We start from the raw sequence: 20193 nt of genomic DNA, 5'->3' as shown, positions 1-20193 counted from the left end.
CTGGTTAGTGGTGCCATGCTGGAAATTGGGATTTATCTATAATCAGCTTCTAATGCAGTAATGAATGATTTTTTCGTTTAAGTCAATGCCTCACGTTCCATATATGTTTTCTTCATGTAAATATATCATTCCTCATTAATTTCTTTTATTGTTGAATAATTATAGTGTTTTCATACTAAGTAATAATTATTCGGAGAAGTAAATAGAGCTGGAAATATTGGTATATTGTATCGCCAATGTCATAAATCCACTGCTCTGCTCCTTCTTAACTCACGATAAATAATTTATTATTAGTAGTAATAATGTATGTGTCATTTAATGTTCGTGTGATGGCATGGCTTTTATAAACTAATATTCGTCAGAATAAGTAATTATAGTGTAATATGACTTTCAACTTAATCATTTCTTTTTGATACTGCAAGACGACCCTGAGGTGTAATATCCCAGTTTCTTAGCAGGCGCTAGCAGGCCCTATTTATATGTATTAGGTCTAAGTAATGGATAAATGAAGATACGAGCTGCTGTGTTGAGGCCAAACTCACTGTCTAGGCAACTGTTATGTATATGCGATGATGGATGTTTCTTTGTTATTTCTGAAACAATAAACATATTGAACAGATTATTTTTCATTTCAATTTAAGCGCAGTTACAAATTTCTCAATGTAATTACCAACCTTCAGTATAAGATTTTTAATGAGAAAGACATAAAGATTTAATTTCACTGATGGAATTGTTGCTTAGGACAAGATCCTGGTAACTTCTGATCAATAAACGAGATTTTGCTTAATGTCAGTACAGTAGATTTCTTTCAAAATAATGAATAGTGTAAAATCAGTTTCTTTTACATTAAAATATAATTTCCATTTTTTAGTCATAATTATTTAATATTTTAATTATTTATTTCTACTTTGGAATAATAATAATAATAATTATCATTATTGCAGTTATTATATTCTGTCGACCGGTAAAAAAAAAGGAGAAAATTTATTGGTCGTAACAGTGGCGACCCTAGCGTCGGATTTGGACTAAGTGAACATATTCCAAAAGTGAAAATAAACTGTACCAAAGATATATAAATATAACTATTAAATTTATAGTAATTTTGGGGATAAGTGAGTAAAGCTGGTAACGTGAATAATATAGGACTTTCTTAACTATGAGACTGAAGTGCATGTCGTAATACGATGAATTGTGGTATGATGAAGAGATTCATTAATTCTGAAGTAAATAATTATGAACCAGACACGAGTCAGTGTTGCAAGAAAAAGAAAGCAAAAGCACTTACGAAGTTTGTTAATTGTTACAAATGTGATAATTGGTATCATGCGCGTTGCGTTAAATTGTTGCAATCGAAAATCGATCAGATTGATCGTGCGGAAATTGAGTGGTTCTGTCCTCAGTGTAGTACGCTGGAGGAAAATGAATATGAGGATTTTGAACAGGCAACAGCGACGTCTGTTGAGTCTTCTGAGGAAGTTGTAGGTGAGACTGGTGATAAGAATACTGAACATAGTGACGAACTAGGAATTATGCATTCGAATGAAAAAGAAACCGTCTCTGTTGAAAGTCAAGAACTAGGTGGACGATTAGAACCGGGATTTGAATCTCTAAGGCAGCTCATATTAAGACTTGATAGTAAAATGACAAATATGAACGATACACTGTCCTCAAAAGTGTCCTCGGAATTAACGTCATTAAAATCCGAAATGAGTACAATGAAAAACGAACTAACAGATAATTTTACGAATAAGTTGTCTTCTGAAATGACTGCTTTAAATGATAAAATTTCTTCACTTACTGTAGATGTGTTCGGTGTTAAATCCGATCTTAAGTCTTTCCAGGAAGAAATAAATGTAAAATTTTTGTCTTTGTCTAAAAGTACTGATAAGAAATTGGATACCTTAACAACTGATATGTCTAATCTTAAGGTAGATGTAGAAACTTTCAAACAGAATGTTAGTTCAGACTTAAATAAAGAGCAGTACGAGAAACAAGTACAGGGTTTGCAAGAGGCAAATGTGAATGTTGTGGCAACTGTTACCGATTTGGAACGCGACGTTACTGCAGGTCAGGAGAAATCCGAAAGTAAATGTCAAGAGCGGAGTACTAGGTTGGAAAAATTAATGCGGGAAAGTTTAAATGAGATAAATATGCGAACCGAAAATTTAGTACAAGATAATGTTAACAAACTTGAACATAAGTTGAGTCAGCTAAATAAAAATTTAATTCACCAAGGAAAGGAACTTAAAGTTAGATACCAAGCTTTAAGTAAAGAAGTTAATTATTTGCGTGGAAAGCAACAACGAACCGTTGTACCCCTTGAGGAAACCGGGCAGGATCGTACTCCGGAGTCGCGAGAGATGATTGAGTTAGTTGCCAGAAATCTTGAGGATAGAACTGAGGTTAATCATGGGGTAAAGCCAGGTATTACTGCAAACGTATGTAGTACAGAATCTGATTGAGAATCTGAAACTGAAATATTAAAGGTAGTGGAATCAGGTAATGAAACTAATAATCTCGAACTTATGCCTAAGGATAGGGAACGGGTAGCAAATACCACTAACGGTACAAGAAAGAAAAAACGTTGTGATTGTCGAGAGAAAAGAAACATACGAAATTCGTCTGAAATCGTAACTTCAGGAAGTGCGCAAAATAGACCAGCTAACATTGAAAAAGTGGATGTTTTATCAGTTGGGAAGGTAATTCAAGTTTTGCCCTCTTGCGGTGCGAGTCAAAATCCGCCTTATTCTCGGGAATTAAAAGATTTCCCCCGATTTAGTGGGAAAATGACCCAAGGGGTGGCCAGAATTTTCCTTGAAGAACTGTTACAGGCATTAGACATATATCATCTTAAGGACAAGGAGAAATTATATATTGCTTCGAAGTGCCTTGAACGATCCGCGAAATCATGGTATCGGAGCGTGATGGGCCAAATTCACAATTTTGATGATTTCGTAGATTTGTTTAGGGATCAATATATATCTCCACAGCTAGAAAGAGCACAAAAGAGGAAATTGTATTCTCTCAGGTATGATAAAAGTAAATTCCCGTCATTAGTGGATTTCGTATGGTTTGTAGTAGAAAACTATCATTCTGTAGTCAGTTCCCCGTGTGAGCAGGAGTTGAAAGAACTTATTTTAGATTGTCTACCCGCGGAGGAAAGAAAAATTTTGAAATTAAGCTCAGTGAACACCATAAAAGAAATAATCTTGCGACTGGCTGATTTAGAATGTGACCCTATGGAGAATATTGAAATATTGGGAGGAAATAAATTTCAAGTAACTAAACGTCCTAACATAAGATATGTTAAAAATGAGAATTTAAAGAAAAGAAAGGCTGTCAATTCTGTGCAAACGGAGCCTGTTTCATTTGGTGACAACCACAATAATAGTAATACACCATTCCATAATAGCGATAATTCTCAATACTCTTCTTGGAATAAGAAAATTGGGTATGACAAACGACGCCCGTGGACTAATAGTAATAGGAGAAAGTGGAATGGCGAAATGGCTAGTCGAAATTGGCACGCTGCTCAAAATAATAGAATTCCGATAGAGAATATGCCAGTAACATATTATACGAACTTTCCTCCTCCATCGTTGCCTCCTCCTATTTACACGAATAAAAACATGTTCAATCCCTTTATTCCAATACCTGTTGCTACCTCTAATCAGCAAGTATCTCCAATGCGTATGCCTGTCATTACCACAGTAACTTCGACACTAAACCCTCCTTATTCTGCGGTAGGAATAAGTCCAGTAGAATTAAGTTATTCATCTACTGGCTTTACGACAAAATCGGACAATCATTCGGAAAACTTATCCAACAGTCACCCTTAAGGGGAGATGACGGTGTCTGCTCGTCAAATCTTCTCTCTCCAAATTTAAATAATAATGTAATTTTACATCCATCTATTGAAAGTAATAAATACATGCCTACATAAACTGGACCATATGTGGTGACCAAAGTAAATAGAAATAACGTTTCACTAAAATATTTGGAAGGGAGAGAAGTATCGAGTCAGAATTCTTCCAATATTAAGATCTTTGACTGTTCCGATGAGAAACGCGAAGAGCTACTTGTTAATTTTAAATAATGCTTTCAATTTTATGTTTAATGTTTTAAGTTTGTTTAATGTTTCAAAAAATATATATAATTATATATTTTTTTTGTCCGTCCGCGGAAAATGTAACGGATCCCTCTGAATCCGTGACATTGATTGTTACAGTTATCGATCGTGTGTTTTGTTAATACTCCCGATTTAAAAAAAAGAATGACTAGCGTTTGTCTGGATATGAATTTATTAATTTTCTATAGTGTACAACCGTATTCTCAAGCTGTACCGGGTATTCAACCGTTCGTATATTTCCTTAGGTTGTAGTTCTCAGTTAAATAATTTGATTTATAAATAAGATAAATTAAAGTTAAATTTAAATTATAAATATTGCTTAAGGACTGCACATGATTAGACATATTTTTTTAATTCCAATATTTATAAACTTTTAATCAAAATTTAGTTACAGTAACAAATGTGCAAGCTAAAATTTCTTTATCAGTATAGTGCATGCTGATTATATGTAATTATTTATATTTTAAACAGTCTATTTTCCACACAAAGAAATTAATTATTACGAATATTTAACTATTAATATTGCAAATGATGTCGAACAGTGCATAAACGTTGATGGCTGTAATTGCTTCTCTTAATCGGTGCTTGCCATTTATAAGTACGGGCAGTTGAAATTAATAGCAACAAAACAACTGACGATCGAAATTCAGAGAGAAAGTAAAGAAATAGTGCTGTATAAAATAGATATTTTACACATTTTTGGACGAAATAATTTAATATCAACATTTATTTAGGAATTACGGGAGTAAATTTTGAATGTTAAATATGATTCAAGGCAATAATGTTCTTACAGAGATAAATTCTAGTTTGTTCATAGCTCGGCATTAGTTGTTAGGTGTGACGTATGAATATAATTTTTGAAAAACTATAAAAGGTTTATGCGTCGAGACGAGTCCTGCTATCGATTTAAGTTATCAAATTTACATTTTGGACCATTTTATCTATGCAAAATTATTGATTGGAACTTTGATAATGACAGTAGAAGCAATGAAGTAACCTGAGTAGGACTTCGTACGTGAATTTAAGTGTAGACTATGGACTTTTCACCAAGATGAGGATTCATTTTGTAATACTGTAATGTGGTGTTCCGACACCGTTGGATAATCTTTATCAGTCATGGGAATATACTGCAGGCACAACGAGGAAGTTTATTTGGAACTTGAACGGTGGTGGATGGTATAACCGTTTTATGAGGTAATCCCTAATCAATTATTTACTTCACAGGAGTTCGGATAGCTGCAGTGGGAATCCCAGGATGACTGATTAATACGGAAAATTTTGCAGTAGGTTTAAATACAAAGTTTTTTTTAGTTCTTAGTGGTGGCACTAGCGGCACTGAAAATTAAAACTAATCAGTGATAAAGAAATTTCTATAAGCTTTATTTTTCGTGTGTATTTGAACAGTGTGATGATGATGATGATGATTCGTAGCTAATTACCGGTAGCGTCATGCACTTCAGGTTCATAGTGGGAATGTCTTATAGCTGTAATCGCGTAACAAATATAAATTCTCGATTTTCATATTCTAAATTCTTTAGTTGATTATTAAATTTTGTAATTAATGAATGCTAACATACGAAATGAGCTTCGACGGTACCAATCATTCACAGTTGCCTGCCTCAGAAAACCTCTATCTTGTTACCTTACGATTCATGCAATATTTAGAAATGAACCAACTTAAGAAAAACAGATAATATTGTTATTATCATATTGTCTGGTTAGTGGTGCCATGCTGGAAATTGGGATTTATCTATAATCAGCTTCTAATGCAGTAATGAATGATTTTTTTGTTTAAGTCAATGCCTCACGTTCCATATATGTTTTCTTCATGTAAATATATCATTCCTCATTAATTTCTTTTATTGTTGAATAATTATAGTGTTTTCATACTAAGTAATAATTATTCGGAGAAGTAAATAGAGCTGGAAATATTGGTATATTGTATCGCCAATGTCATAAATCCACTGCTCTGCTCCTTCTTAACTCACGATAAATAATTTATTATTAGTAGTAATAATGTATGTGTCATTTAATGTTCGTGTGATGGCATGGCTTTTATAAACTAATATTCGTCAGAATAAGTAATTATAGTGTAATATGACTTTCAACTTAATCATTTCTTTTTGATACTGCAAGACGACCCTGAGGTGTAATATCCCAGTTTCTTAGCAGGCGCTAGCAGGCCCTATTTATATGTATTAGGTCTAAGTAATGGATAAATGAAGATACGAGCTGCTGTGTTGAGGCCAAACTCACTGTCTAGGCAACTGTTATGTATATGCGATGATGGATGTTTCTTTGTTATTTCTGAAACAATAAACATATTGAACAGATTATTTTTCATTTCAATTTAAGCGCAGTTACAAATTTCTCAATGTAATTACCAACCTTCAGTATAAGATTTTTAATGAGAAAGACATAAAGATTTAATTTCACTGATGGAATTGTTGCTTAGGACAAGATCCTGGTAACTTCTGATCAATAAACGAGATTTTGCTTAATGTCAGTACAGTAGATTTCTTTCAAAATAATGAATAGTGTAAAATCAGTTTCTTTTACATTAAAATATAATTTCCATTTTTTAGTCATAATTATTTAATATTTTAATTATTTATTTCTACTTTGGAATAATAATAATAATAATTATCATTATTGCAGTTATTATATTCTGTCGACCGGTAAAAAAAAAGGAGAAAATTTATTGGTCGTAACAGTGGCGACCCTAGCGTCGGATTTGGACTAAGTGAACATATTCCAAAAGTGAAAATAAACTGTACCAAAGATATATAAATATAACTATTAAATTTATAGTAATTTTGGGGATAAGTGAGTAAAGCTGGTAACGTGAATAATATAGGACTTTCTTAACTATGAGACTGAAGTGCATGTCGTAATACGATGAATTGTGGTATGATGAAGAGATTCATTAATTCTGAAGTAAATAATTATGAACCAGACACGAGTCAGTGTTGCAAGAAAAAGAAAGCAAAAGCACTTACGAAGTTTGTTAATTGTTACAAATGTGATAATTGGTATCATGCGCGTTGCGTTAAATTGTTGCAATCGAAAATCGATCAGATTGATCGTGCGGAAATTGAGTGGTTCTGTCCTCAGTGTAGTACGCTGGAGGAAAATGAATATGAGGATTTTGAACAGGCAACAGCGACGTCTGTTGAGTCTTCTGAGGAAGTTGTAGGTGAGACTGGTGATAAGAATACTGAACATAGTGACGAACTAGGAATTATGCATTCGAATGAAAAAGAAACCGTCTCTGTTGAAAGTCAAGAACTAGGTGGACGATTAGAACCGGGATTTGAATCTCTAAGGCAGCTCATATTAAGACTTGATAGTAAAATGACAAATATGAACGATACACTGTCCTCAAAAGTGTCCTCGGAATTAACGTCATTAAAATCCGAAATGAGTACAATGAAAAACGAACTAACAGATAATTTTACGAATAAGTTGTCTTCTGAAATGACTGCTTTAAATGATAAAATTTCTTCACTTACTGTAGATGTGTTCGGTGTTAAATCCGATCTTAAGTCTTTCCAGGAAGAAATAAATGTAAAATTTTTGTCTTTGTCTAAAAGTACTGATAAGAAATTGGATACCTTAACAACTGATATGTCTAATCTTAAGGTAGATGTAGAAACTTTCAAACAGAATGTTAGTTCAGACTTAAATAAAGAGCAGTACGAGAAACAAGTACAGGGTTTGCAAGAGGCAAATGTGAATGTTGTGGCAACTGTTACCGATTTGGAACGCGACGTTACTGCAGGTCAGGAGAAATCCGAAAGTAAATGTCAAGAGCGGAGTACTAGGTTGGAAAAATTAATGCGGGAAAGTTTAAATGAGATAAATATGCGAACCGAAAATTTAGTACAAGATAATGTTAACAAACTTGAACATAAGTTGAGTCAGCTAAATAAAAATTTAATTCACCAAGGAAAGGAACTTAAAGTTAGATACCAAGCTTTAAGTAAAGAAGTTAATTATTTGCGTGGAAAGCAACAACGAACCGTTGTACCCCTTGAGGAAACCGGGCAGGATCGTACTCCGGAGTCGCGAGAGATGATTGAGTTAGTTGCCAGAAATCTTGAGGATAGAACTGAGGTTAATCATGGGGTAAAGCCAGGTATTACTGCAAACGTATGTAGTACAGAATCTGATTGAGAATCTGAAACTGAAATATTAAAGGTAGTGGAATCAGGTAATGAAACTAATAATCTCGAACTTATGCCTAAGGATAGGGAACGGGTAGCAAATACCACTAACGGTACAAGAAAGAAAAAACGTTGTGATTGTCGAGAGAAAAGAAACATACGAAATTCGTCTGAAATCGTAACTTCAGGAAGTGCGCAAAATAGACCAGCTAACATTGAAAAAGTGGATGTTTTATCAGTTGGGAAGGTAATTCAAGTTTTGCCCTCTTGCGGTGCGAGTCAAAATCCGCCTTATTCTCGGGAATTAAAAGATTTCCCCCGATTTAGTGGGAAAATGACCCAAGGGGTAGAATAAAAGTAGATTTCTAGAAGGAAAGTAAATAGAAATAACGTTTCACTAAAATATTTGGAAGGGAGAGAAGTATCGAGTCAGAATTCTTCCAATATTAAGATCTTTGACTGTTCCGATGAGAAACGCGAAGAGCTACTTGTTAATTTTAAATAATGCTTTCAATTTTATGTTTAATGTTTTAAGTTTGTTTAATGTTTCAAAAAATATATATAATTATATATTTTTTTTGTCCGTCCGCGGAAAATGTAACGGATCCCTCTGAATCCGTGACATTGATTGTTACAGTTATCGATCGTGTGTTTTGTTAATACTCCCGATTTAAAAAAAGAATGACTAGCGTTTGTCTGGATATGAATTTATTAATTTTCTATAGTGTACAACCGTATTCTCAAGCTGTACCGGGTATTCAACCGTTCGTATATTTCCTTAGGTTGTAGTTCTCAGTTAAATAATTTGATTTATAAATAAGATAAATTAAAGTTAAATTTAAATTATAAATATTGCTTAAGGACTGCACATGATTAGACATATTTTTTTAATTCCAATATTTATAAACTTTTAATCAAAATTTAGTTACAGTAACAAATGTGCAAGCTAAAATTTCTTTATCAGTATAGTGCATGCTGATTATATGTAATTATTTATATTTTAAACAGTCTATTTTCCACACAAAGAAATTAATTATTACGAATATTTAACTATTAATATTGCAAATGATGTCGAACAGTGCATAAACGTTGATGGCTGTAATTGCTTCTCTTAATCGGTGCTTGCCATTTATAAGTACGGGCAGTTGAAATTAATAGCAACAAAACAACTGACGATCGAAATTCAGAGAGAAAGTAAAGAAATAATGCTGTATAAAATAGATATTTTACACATTTTTGGACGAAATAATTTAATATCAACATTTATTTAGGAATTACGGGAGTAAATTTTGAATGTTAAATATGATTCAAGGCAATAATGTTCTTACAGAGATAAATTCTAGTTTGTTCATAGCTCGGCATTAGTTGTTAGGTGTGACGTATGAATATAATTTTTGAAAAACTATAAAAGGTTTATGCGTCGAGACGAGTCCTGCTATCGATTTAAGTTATCAAATTTACATTTTGGACCATTTTATCTATGCAAAATTATTGATTGGAACTTTGATAATGACAGTAGAAGCAATGAAGTAACCTGAGTAGGACTTCGTACGTGAATTTAAGTGTAGACTATGGACTTTTCACCAAGATGAGGATTCATTTTGTAATACTGTAATGTGGTGTTCCGACACCGTTGGATAATCTTTATCAGTCATGGGAATATACTGCAGGCACAACGAGGAAGTTTATTTGGAACTTGAACGGTGGTGGATGGTATAACCGTTTTATGAGGTAATCCCTAATCAATTATTTACTTCACAGGAGTTCGGATAGCTGCAGTGGGAATCCCAGGATGACTGATTAATACGGAAAATTTTGCAGTAGGTTTAAATACAAAGTTTTTTTTAGTTCTTAGTGGTGGCACTAGCGGCACTGAAAATTAAAACTAATCAGTGATAAAGAAATTTCTATAAGCTTTATTTTTCGTGTGTATTTGAACAGTGTGATGATGATGATGATGATTCGTAGCTAATTACCGGTAGCGTCATGCACTTCAGGTTCATAGTGGGAATGTCTTATAGCTGTAATCGCGTAACAAATATAAATTCTCGATTTTCATATTCTAAATTCTTTAGTTGATTATTAAATTTTGTAATTAATGAATGCTAACATACGAAATGAGCTTCGACGGTACCAATCATTCACAGTTGCCTGCCTCAGAAAACCTCTATCTTGTTACCTTACGATTCATGCAATATTTAGAAATGAACCAACTTAAGAAAAACAGATAATATTGTTATTATCATATTGTCTGGTTAGTGGTGCCATGCTGGAAATTGGGATTTATCTATAATCAGCTTCTAATGCAGTAATGAATGATTTTTTTGTTTAAGTCAATGCCTCACGTTCCATATATGTTTTCTTCATGTAAATATATCATTCCTCATTAATTTCTTTTATTGTTGAATAATTATAGTGTTTTCATACTAAGTAATAATTATTCGGAGAAGTAAATAGAGCTGGAAATATTGGTATATTGTATCGCCAATGTCATAAATCCACTGCTCTGCTCCTTCTTAACTCACGATAAATAATTTATTATTAGTAGTAATAATGTATGTGTCATTTAATGTTCGTGTGATGGCATGGCTTTTATAAACTAATATTCGTCAGAATAAGTAATTATAGTGTAATATGACTTTCAACTTAATCATTTCTTTTTGATACTGCAAGACGACCCTGAGGTGTAATATCCCAGTTTCTTAGCAGGCGCTAGCAGGCCCTATTTATATGTATTAGGTCTAAGTAATGGATAAATGAAGATACGAGCTGCTGTGTTGAGGCCAAACTCACTGTCTAGGCAACTGTTATGTATATGCGATGATGGATGTTTCTTTGTTATTTCTGAAACAATAAACATATTGAACAGATTATTTTTCATTTCAATTTAAGCGCAGTTACAAATTTCTCAATGTAATTACCAACCTTCAGTATAAGATTTTTAATGAGAAAGACATAAAGATTTAATTTCACTGATGGAATTGTTGCTTAGGACAAGATCCTGGTAACTTCTGATCAATAAACGAGATTTTGCTTAATGTCAGTACAGTAGATTTCTTTCAAAATAATGAATAGTGTAAAATCAGTTTCTTTTACATTAAAATATAATTTCCATTTTTTAGTCATAATTATTTAATATTTTAATTATTTATTTCTACTTTGGAATAATAATAATAATAATTATCATTATTGCAGTTATTATATTCTGTCGACCGGTAAAAAAAAAGGAGAAAATTTATTGGTCGTAACAGTGGCGACCCTAGCGTCGGATTTGGACTAAGTGAACATATTCCAAAAGTGAAAATAAACTGTACCAAAGATATATAAATATAACTATTAAATTTATAGTAATTTTGGGGATAAGTGAGTAAAGCTGGTAACGTGAATAATATAGGACTTTCTTAACTATGAGACTGAAGTGCATGTCGTAATACGATGAATTGTGGTATGATGAAGAGATTCATTAATTCTGAAGTAAATAATTATGAACCAGACACGAGTCAGTGTTGCAAGAAAAAGAAAGCAAAAGCACTTACGAAGTTTGTTAATTGTTACAAATGTGATAATTGGTATCATGCGCGTTGCGTTAAATTGTTGCAATCGAAAATCGATCAGATTGATCGTGCGGAAATTGAGTGGTTCTGTCCTCAGTGTAGTACGCTGGAGGAAAATGAATATGAGGATTTTGAACAGGCAACAGCGACGTCTGTTGAGTCTTCTGAGGAAGTTGTAGGTGAGACTGGTGATAAGAATACTGAACATAGTGACGAACTAGGAATTATGCATTCGAATGAAAAAGAAACCGTCTCTGTTGAAAGTCAAGAACTAGGTGGACGATTAGAACCGGGATTTGAATCTCTAAGGCAGCTCATATTAAGACTTGATAGTAAAATGACAAATATGAACGATACACTGTCCTCAAAAGTGTCCTCGGAATTAACGTCATTAAAATCCGAAATGAGTACAATGAAAAACGAACTAACAGATAATTTTACGAATAAGTTGTCTTCTGAAATGACTGCTTTAAATGATAAAATTTCTTCACTTACTGTAGATGTGTTCGGTGTTAAATCCGATCTTAAGTCTTTCCAGGAAGAAATAAATGTAAAATTTTTGTCTTTGTCTAAAAGTACTGATAAGAAATTGGATACCTTAACAACTGATATGTCTAATCTTAAGGTAGATGTAGAAACTTTCAAACAGAATGTTAGTTCAGACTTAAATAAAGAGCAGTACGAGAAACAAGTACAGGGTTTGCAAGAGGCAAATGTGAATGTTGTGGCAACTGTTACCGATTTGGAACGCGACGTTACTGCAGGTCAGGAGAAATCCGAAAGTAAATGTCAAGAGCGGAGTACTAGGTTGGAAAAATTAATGCGGGAAAGTTTAAATGAGATAAATATGCGAACCGAAAATTTAGTACAAGATAATGTTAACAAACTTGAACATAAGTTGAGTCAGCTAAATAAAAATTTAATTCACCAAGGAAAGGAACTTAAAGTTAGATACCAAGCTTTAAGTAAAGAAGTTAATTATTTGCGTGGAAAGCAACAACGAACCGTTGTACCCCTTGAGGAAACCGGGCAGGATCGTACTCCGGAGTCGCGAGAGATGATTGAGTTAGTTGCCAGAAATCTTGAGGATAGAACTGAGGTTAATCATGGGGTAAAGCCAGGTATTACTGCAAACGTATGTAGTACAGAATCTGATTGAGAATCTGAAACTGAAATATTAAAGGTAGTGGAATCAGGTAATGAAACTAATAATCTCGAACTTATGCCTAAGGATAGGGAACGGGTAGCAAATACCACTAACGGTACAAGAAAGAAAAAACGTTGTGATTGTCGAGAGAAAAGAAACATACGAAATTCGTCTGAAATCGTAACTTCAGGAAGTGCGCAAAATAGACCAGCTAACATTGAAAAAGTGGATGTTTTATCAGTTGGGAAGGTAATTCAAGTTTTGCCCTCTTGCGGTGCGAGTCAAAATCCGCCTTATTCTCGGGAATTAAAAGATTTCCCCCGATTTAGTGGGAAAATGACCCAAGGGGTGGCCAGAATTTTCCTTGAAGAACTGTTACAGGCATTAGACATATATCATCTTAAGGACAAGGAGAAATTATATATTGCTTCGAAGTGCCTTGAACGATCCGCGAAATCATGGTATCGGAGCGTGATGGGCCAAATTCACAATTTTGATGATTTCGTAGATTTGTTTAGGGATCAATATATATCTCCACAGCTAGAAAGAGCACAAAAGAGGAAATTGTATTCTCTCAGGTATGATAAAAGTAAATTCCCGTCATTAGTGGATTTCGTATGGTTTGTAGTAGAAAACTATCATTCTGTAGTCAGTTCCCCGTGTGAGCAGGAGTTGAAAGAACTTATTTTAGATTGTCTACCCGCGGAGGAAAGAAAAATTTTGAAATTAAGCTCAGTGAACACCATAAAAGAAATAATCTTGCGACTGGCTGATTTAGAATGTGACCCTATGGAGAATATTGAAATATTGGGAGGAAATAAATTTCAAGTAACTAAACGTCCTAACATAAGATATGTTAAAAATGAGAATTTAAAGAAAAGAAAGGCTGTCAATTCTGTGCAAACGGAGCCTATTTCATTTGGTGACAACCACAATAATAGTAATACACCATTCCATAATAGCGATAATTCTCAATACTCTTCTTGGAATAAGAAAATTGGGTATGACAAACGACGCCCGTGGACTAATAGTAATAGGAGAAAGTGGAATGGCGAAATGGCTAGTCGAAATTGGCACGCTGCTCAAAATAATAGAATTCCGATAGAGAATATGCCAGTAACATATTATACGAACTTTCCTCCTCCATCGTTGCCTCCTCCTATTTACACGAATAAAAACATGTTCAATCCCTTTATTCCAATACCTGTTGCTACCTCTAATCAGCAAGTATCTCCAATGCGTATGCCTGTCATTACCACAGTAACTTCGACACTAAACCCTCCTTATTCTGCGGTAGGAATAAGTCCAGTAGAATTAAGTTATTCATCTACTGGCTTTACGACAAAATCGGACAATCATTCGGAAAACTTATCCAACAGTCACCCTTAAGGGGAGATGACGGTGTCTGCTCGTCAAATCTTCTCTCTCCAAATTTAAATAATAATGTAATTTTACAGCCATCTATTGAAAGTAATAAATACATGCCTACATAAACTGGACCATATGTGGTAACCAAAGTAAATAGAAATAACGTTTCACTAAAATATTTGGAAGGGAGAGAAGTATCGAGTCAGAATTCTTCCAATATTAAGATCTTTGACTGTTCCGATGAGAAACGCGAAGAGCTACTTGTTAATTTTAAATAATGCTTTCAATTTTATGTTTAATGTTTTAAGTTTGTTTAATGTTTCAAAAAATATATATAATTATATATTTTTTTTGTCCGTCCGCGGAAAATGTAACGGATCCCTCTGAATCCGTGACATTGATTGTTACAGTTATCGATCGTGTGTTTTGTTAATACTCCCGATTTAAAAAAAGAATGACTAGCGTTTGTCTGGATATGAATTTATTAATTTTCTATAGTGTACAACCGTATTCTCAAGCTGTACCGGGTATTCAACCGTTCGTATATTTCCTTAGGTTGTAGTTCTCAGTTAAATAATTTGATTTATAAATAAGATAAATTAAAGTTAAATTTAAATTATAAATATTGCTTAAGGACTGCACATGATTAGACATATTTTTTTAATTCCAATATTTATAAACTTTTAATCAAAATTTAGTTACAGTAACAAATGTGCAAGCTAAAATTTCTTTATCAGTATAGTGCATGCTGATTATATGTAATTATTTATATTTTAAACAGTCTATTTTCCACACAAAGAAATTAATTATTACGAATATTTAACTATTAATATTGCAAATGATGTCGAACAGTGCATAAACGTTGATGGCTGTAATTGCTTCTCTTAATCGGTGCTTGCCATTTATAAGTACGGGCAGTTGAAATTAATAGCAACAAAACAACTGACGATCGAAATTCAGAGAGAAAGTAAAGAAATAATGCTGTATAAAATAGATATTTTACACATTTTTGGACGAAATAATTTAATATCAACATTTATTTAGGAATTACGGGAGTAAATTTTGAATGTTAAATATGATTCAAGGCAATAATGTTCTTACAGAGATAAATTCTAGTTTGTTCATAGCTCGGCATTAGTTGTTAGGTGTGACGTATGAATATAATTTTTGAAAAACTATAAAAGGTTTATGCGTCGAGACGAGTCCTGCTATCGATTTAAGTTATCAAATTTACATTTTGGACCATTTTATCTATGCAAAATTATTGATTGGAACTTTGATAATGACAGTAGAAGCAATGAAGTAACCTGAGTAGGACTTCGTACGTGAATTTAAGTGTAGACTATGGACTTTTCACCAAGATGAGGATTCATTTTGTAATACTGTAATGTGGTGTTCCGACACCGTTGGATAATCTTTATCAGTCATGGGAATATACTGCAGGCACAACGAGGAAGTTTATTTGGAACTTGAACGGTGGTGGATGGTATAACCGTTTTATGAGGTAATCCCTAATCAATTATTTACTTCACAGGAGTTCGGATAGCTGCAGTGGGAATCCCAGGATGACTGATTAATACGGAAAATTTTGCAGTAGGTTTAAATACAAAGTTTTTTTTAGTTCTTAGTGGTGGCACTAGCGGCACTGAAAATTAAAACTAATCAGTGATAAAGAAATTTCTATAAGCTTTATTTTTCGTGTGTATTTGAACAGTGTGATGATGATGATGATGATTCGTAGCTAATTACCGGTAGCGTCATGCACTTCAGGTTCATAGTGGGAATGTCTTATAGCTGTAATCGCGTAACAAATATAAATTCTCGATTTTCATATTCTAAATTCTTTAGTTGATTATTAAATTTTGTAATTAATGAATGCTAACATACGAAATGAGCTTCGACGGTACCAATCATTCACAGTTGCCTGCCTCAGAAAACCTCTATCTTGTTACCTTACGATTCATGCAATATTTAGAAATGAACCAACTTAAGAAAAACAGATAATATTGTTATTATCATATTGTCTGGTTAGTGGTGCCATGCTGGAAATTGGGATTTATCTATAATCAGCTTCTAATGCAGTAATGAATGATTTTTTTGTTTAAGTCAATGCCTCACGTTCCATATATGTTTTCTTCATGTAAATATATCATTCCTCATTAATTTCTTTTATTGTTGAATAATTATAGTGTTTTCATACTAAGTAATAATTATTCGGAGAAGTAAATAGAGCTGGAAATATTGGTATATTGTATCGCCAATGTCATAAATCCACTGCTCTGCTCCTTCTTAACTCACGATAAATAATTTATTATTAGTAGTAATAATGTATGTGTCATTTAATGTTCGTGTGATGGCATGGCTTTTATAAACTAATATTCGTCAGAATAAGTAATTATAGTGTAATATGACTTTCAACTTAATCATTTCTTTTTGATACTGCAAGACGACCCTGAGGTGTAATATCCCAGTTTCTTAGCAGGCGCTAGCAGGCCCTATTTATATGTATTAGGTCTAAGTAATGGATAAATGAAGATACGAGCTGCTGTGTTGAGGCCAAACTCACTGTCTAGGCAACTGTTATGTATATGCGATGATGGATGTTTCTTTGTTATTTCTGAAACAATAAACATATTGAACAGATTATTTTTCATTTCAATTTAAGCGCAGTTACAAATTTCTCAATGTAATTACCAACCTTCAGTATAAGATTTTTAATGAGAAAGACATAAAGATTTAATTTCACTGATGGAATTGTTGCTTAGGACAAGATCCTGGTAACTTCTGATCAATAAACGAGATTTTGCTTAATGTCAGTACAGTAGATTTCTTTCAAAATAATGAATAGTGTAAAATCAGTTTCTTTTACATTAAAATATAATTTCCATTTTTTAGTCATAATTATTTAATATTTTAATTATTTATTTCTACTTTGGAATAATAATAATAATAATTATCATTATTGCAGTTATTATATTCTGTCGACCGGTAAAAAAAAAGGTGAAAATTTATTGGTCGTAACAGTGGCGACCCTAGCGTCGGATTTGGACTAAGTGAACATATTCCAAAAGTGAAAATAAACTGTACCAAAGATATATAAATATAACTTAAATTTATAGTAATTTTGGGGATAAGTGAGTAAAGCTGGTAACGTGAATAATATAGGACTTTCTTAACTATGAGACTGAAGTGCATGTCGTAATACGATGAATTGTGGTATGATGAAGAGATTCATTAATTCTGAAGTAAATAATTATGAACCAGACACGAGTCAGTGTTGCAAGAAAAAGAAAGCAAAAGCACTTACGAAGTTTGTTAATTGTTACAAATGTGATAATTGGTATCATGCGCGTTGCGTTAAATTGTTGCAATCGAAAATCGATCAGATTGATCGTGCGGAAATTGAGTGGTTCTGTCCTCAGTGTAGTACGCTGGAGGAAAATGAATATGAGGATTTTGAACAGGCAACAGCGACGTCTGTTGAGTCTTCTGAGGAAGTTGTAGGTGAGACTGGTGATAAGAATACTGAACATAGTGACGAACTAGGAATTATGCATTCGAATGAAAAAGAAACCGTCTCTGTTGAAAGTCAAGAACTAGGTGGACGATTAGAACCGGGATTTGAATCTCTAAGGCAGCTCATATTAAGACTTGATAGTAAAATGACAAATATGAACGATACACTGTCCTCAAAAGTGTCCTCGGAATTAACGTCATTAAAATCCGAAATGAGTACAATGAAAAACGAACTAACAGATAATTTTACGAATAAGTTGTCTTCTGAAATGACTGCTTTAAATGATAAAATTTCTTCACTTACTGTAGATGTGTTCGGTGTTAAATCCGATCTTAAGTCTTTCCAGGAAGAAATAAATGTAAAATTTTTGTCTTTGTCTAAAAGTACTGATAAGAAATTGGATACCTTAACAACTGATATGTCTAATCTTAAGGTAGATGTAGAAACTTTCAAACAGAATGTTAGTTCAGACTTAAATAAAGAGCAGTACGAGAAACAAGTACAGGGTTTGCAAGAGGCAAATGTGAATGTTGTGGCAACTGTTACCGATTTGGAACGCGACGTTACTGCAGGTCAGGAGAAATCCGAAAGTAAATGTCAAGAGCGGAGTACTAGGTTGGAAAAATTAATGCGGGAAAGTTTAAATGAGATAAATATGCGAACCGAAAATTTAGTACAAGATAATGTTAACAAACTTGAACATAAGTTGAGTCAGCTAAATAAAAATTTAATTCACCAAGGAAAGGAACTTAAAGTTAGATACCAAGCTTTAAGTAAAGAAGTTAATTATTTGCGTGGAAAGCAACAACGAACCGTTGTACCCCTTGAGGAAACCGGGCAGGATCGTACTCCGGAGTCGCGAGAGATGATTGAGTTAGTTGCCAGAAATCTTGAGGATAGAACTGAGGTTAATCATGGGGTAAAGCCAGGTATTACTGCAAACGTATGTAGTACAGAATCTGATTGAGAATCTGAAACTGAAATATTAAAGGTAGTGGAATCAGGTAATGAAACTAATAATCTCGAACTTATGCCTAAGGATAGGGAACGGGTAGCAAATACCACTAACGGTACAAGAAAGAAAAAACGTTGTGATTGTCGAGAGAAAAGAAACATACGAAATTCGTCTGAAATCGTAACTTCAGGAAGTGCGCAAAATAGACCAGCTAACATTGAAAAAGTGGATGTTTTATCAGTTGGGAAGGTAATTCAAGTTTTGCCCTCTTGCGGTGCGAGTCAAAATCCGCCTTATTCTCGGGAATTAAAAGATTTCCCCCGATTTAGTGGGAAAATGACCCAAGGGGTGGCCAGAATTTTCCTTGAAGAACTGTTACAGGCATTAGACATATATCATCTTAAGGACAAGGAGAAATTATATATTGCTTCGAAGTGCCTTGAACGATCCGCGAAATCATGGTATCGGAGCGTGATGGGCCAAATTCACAATTTTGATGATTTCGTAGATTTGTTTAGGGATCAATATATATCTCCACAGCTAGAAAGAGCACAAAAGAGGAAATTGTATTCTCTCAGGTATGATAAAAGTAAATTCCCGTCATTAGTGGATTTCGTATGGTTTGTAGTAGAAAACTATCATTCTGTAGTCAGTTCCCCGTGTGAGCAGGAGTTGAAAGAACTTATTTTAGATTGTCTACCCGCGGAGGAAAGAAAAATTTTGAAATTAAGCTCAGTGAACACCATAAAAGAAATAATCTTGCGACTGGCTGATTTAGAATGTGACCCTATGGAGAATATTGAAATATTGGGAGGAAATAAATTTCAAGTAACTAAACGTCCTAACATAAGATATGTTAAAAATGAGAATTTAAAGAAAAGAAAGGCTGTCAATTCTGTGCAAACGGAGCCTATTTCATTTGGTGACAACCACAATAATAGTAATACACCATTCCATAATAGCGATAATTCTCAATACTCTTCTTGGAATAAGAAAATTGGGTATGACAAACGACGCCCGTGGACTAATAGTAATAGGAGAAAGTGGAATGGCGAAATGGCTAGTCGAAATTGGCACGCTGCTCAAAATAATAGAATTCCGATAGAGAATATGCCAGTAACATATTATACGAACTTTCCTCCTCCATCGTTGCCTCCTCCTATTTACACGAATAAAAACATGTTCAATCCCTTTATTCCAATACCTGTTGCTACCTCTAATCAGCAAGTATCTCCAATGCGTATGCCTGTCATTACCACAGTAACTTCGACACTAAACCCTCCTTATTCTGCGGTAGGAATAAGTCCAGTAGAATTAAGTTATTCATCTACTGGCTTTACGACAAAATCGGACAATC

This window comes from Thermobia domestica, chromosome 14 (genome assembly GCF_964235325.1).
Source record: "Thermobia domestica chromosome 14, izTheDome1.hap1.1, whole genome shotgun sequence".
Taxonomy (NCBI): Eukaryota; Metazoa; Arthropoda; class Insecta; order Zygentoma; family Lepismatidae; genus Thermobia; species Thermobia domestica.
Note: the sequence above shows the minus strand (reverse complement) of the source record.